The following is a 3,187-nucleotide window of genomic DNA, read 5'->3' as shown; positions in this document are numbered from 1 at the left end:
CGCTTCTCAGTGCTGTAACTTGTAAATGCGTAAACATAAATGGCTGAAGTTTTGACAGGCGTCATTTGAAGGATCAAGCTCGACGAAAATGGTTCACATTATGTAACAAGCCGACAGTCTTTTACCGATCTAATGATTAGGATCTAATGATCCTAATTCCCTCCTTTCTTCACACGTCGCACGCGCGACCTTGTCCCATAGACTTGCGTGTCCTTGACTTTCCTTGTACTGACCTAGTTTCTTTTTCGTTTCAAGAATTTTACATCTCTTAGTAAATATCTATAGTTGAAATCCCGGATAAGTGTAACAATGAAATTTCAAATTTTGCGATTCTACCATTTCAAAATTTGAAACTTAACAATGATAATCTAATGATGATTGACTAAATTCTCAATAAATTACAGGTTTTTATATCACATTTAACTTTTGCGTTAATTTAGAAAGAATTTTACAGATGGGCCCTTTTTCATACATTTTATTTCAAAAATTATGAAAAATAAATTGCAATATCTATTTTCAAATAAAATTTTATACGTATCTCAAAAATGCATGTTTTATTCTATTTACATAAACAATAGAAGTTTGTTTTGGTGTGATTTGCAACTCTACATTAAGGTCATCAATAACTTTTACGATTTTGAATGGACCTGAAATATAGTCTTCAAATTTGTCCTCCCTCATATTAACTAGCACATAAACGTATTGATTTTTCTCAAACTTTTGTTCATTGATCTTTTGGCCATAATATTTTTCGCAACGTCTTTTTGCAGCTTCCAATCGAGCTGTAGCAAGTGATTCTGTTTCTACAATTCGATTTAAAACTTCGTCAACTAATTGTACGTATGTCATAGGTATCTTTTTGTCTCCGAATTCGGAAGGAAATCTTGCCCTCCGCCCAAAAACAACTTCGTGAGGAGTCATGCCAGTGGATTCGTGAACAGAAGTATTAAAGGACAAAATGGCAAACGGAAGCCATTGGTCCCAGTTACTCCGCTCACTGTAATTACGTAAGTATTCCACAAACGTGTGGTGACTCCTTTCTAATGCACCTAGAGATTGCGGATGATAAGCACTAGAACGATATTTCCGAATTTTGAATATTGTAGCAATGCTGTTCATAATGTTACTCATAAATTGAGATCCTTGGTCGGTTTGTATTATTTCGGGGCATCCAAAAACGCAAATTAAATGTTCAGCTAGTGCCACTGCAACGTGAGGCGAGTCTATTTTCGAAAGTGGAATCGCGCCCGAATACTTGCTTAAACAATCCTGCCAAGACAACATATACTGATTTCCTGATTCTGTTCGGGCATAGGACCTACAATATCAATTTGTACTTTCTCAAACACTCTAGTAGGAGTATCAGTAATTCGCATGGGCATTTTCGTCTTTACTCTTGTCAGCTTTCGCTTCTGACATGCTTCACATGTTTTTACATAATCTCTAACCTCATCTCTCATACCTTTCCAATAAAATCTTTCCCGAATTCTTTCCAACGTTTTCATCTCACCCTTATGCCCACCTATGGTTGAGTCATGACATTCTCTTATAATGTCCGGGCGTTTTTGCACCTCAGGAACTTCGACTTCACCTGTACATACTGTTATCTCATATCCTCCTTTACCAAAATTTGTTCTAAAAACTTTTTCAATTACTGACCACGACAATTTATCGAATTCATTACCTTCTCGAGCCAAACTGAAAGTTTTAGTATTTGTAGCTTCCATAGCCTCTCTCAGAGTAATTACCGCAGTCTTTATGTTCTTTACAAAAACTTTTGAATCGAATTTTTCTTTGATAAACAAATTATAAACTAAACGCTTATCATGTATTTTTTATGTCACGTAACCAATATCTGCTTCTGTTTCTTGTAGGTTCGAGAGTTTAATTATGGAATGGTTTAGCAATTCCCTACCCAGGGGTGTAGTAAGCACCCCATCGCATGACATGAAATTCAAGATATTATCATCTCTCATCCAAAGTTTATCTCGACTCAACTGAAATAACGGAGTAAGTATCGGATTACCTTGTTTCGAACCTGAATGAAAAATTTGTGTTGCCTCTACGGAAGCGCCTTCATTCAATTTTAATTGTTTTTTAGGTCTTTCATTATCGTTATCTGTCTTATCTCTACTTTTCAGAAATTTCTCCCAAATTCCTTCTAACTTTTCTGTCTCATTTTCAGTTAAAACGTCATCATCAGAATTTTCAGCAAAAAACTCAACATCGGTACTTCCTTGAAGACAGGTGCCCATAGGATGCAACCTTCTTCTAAACTCAACATCCGTAGTTCCTTGAAGACAGGTGCCCATAGGACGCAACCTTCTTCTTGGGGACAGGATTCCACAGTAAGCGGTACCTTCCCCACTCGGAATGGAAGATCCGACGCCAAAACTGGCCATCTCTCTCCCCCTTCCGTTGTGGTCTAATAAAAGCTCTGCGGGTACGTTCTCACCTTCCGCGTGGCCAGCTGGTCCACCAAATACCCCCTCTGGAAGACAGGTGCCCATAGGACGCAACCTTCTTCCCGGGGACCATGCCTTCTCCATCAAGGACACCTCCCCTTGGGACCGGACACCACAGTAAGCGGTTCCTTCCCTTTGGGACAGGCAACCACAGTAAGCAGTTCCTTCCCTTCTCGAAATGGAAGAGCAGAAGCCAAAGCTGGCCATCTCTCTTCCCATTCCGTCAGCCTCTTTTTCATTCAAGCGCTTTCTTCCGGAGGTCCCAAAGCCCCGTGCCCTTACCGCACTTCCGTAATCAGGTAGGAGAGGGGAGGTCTGTGTGCTCGTCTCACTGCCACCCGCACCCGGCGTTCCCCCATGGCCATTGAGTGACCCAGAAACAGGTGTAATGCAGAGAACCGAATTGCACCCCTCCGAAACTTGCGCATCAGTTTCTGCCTCATCTCCACCCTGGCGGGGCCCGGACCAGCCGGAGCTAGGCTGGGATATAGAGATCACCACCTTCACACAATCACTTGAACTTGGGGCTACATTTCCCATCGAGATCAAAATGTCTCCAACATCTGAGACCGAACTGTCTCTACTTTTCTCAGCAATTTCTTCATTTACATCTATCTCAGCACTTTCTACCATTTCATTACAAAGGTTACCATAAGTAACTTCCATATTAGAGTAACAATAATCAACAAAAGCTCTTTCTATAGGATATTCGTGGTATAGGA

General features: G+C 40.4%; 1 long non-coding RNA gene across 1 annotated transcript in view; it reads left to right on the top strand.

Annotated features, from left to right (window-relative positions):
* LOC117177312 overlaps nt 1-3,170 on the top strand; it is a 100,057-nt gene extending 96,887 nt beyond the window's left edge. Inside the window, exons 3-5 of the long non-coding RNA XR_004467684.1 lie at nt 852-1,007; nt 1,875-2,010; nt 2,186-3,170. This is a non-coding gene — a long non-coding RNA (uncharacterized LOC117177312). The remainder of the gene's footprint in view (nt 1-851; nt 1,008-1,874; nt 2,011-2,185) is intronic.
* The last annotated feature ends 17 nt before the right edge of the window (nt 3,171-3,187 follow it).

Source organism: Belonocnema kinseyi, chromosome 7 (genome assembly GCF_010883055.1).
Source record: "Belonocnema kinseyi isolate 2016_QV_RU_SX_M_011 chromosome 7, B_treatae_v1, whole genome shotgun sequence".
NCBI lineage: Eukaryota > Metazoa > Arthropoda > Insecta > Hymenoptera > Cynipidae > Belonocnema > Belonocnema kinseyi.
This window is presented reverse-complemented; position numbering and strand designations above follow the sequence as displayed.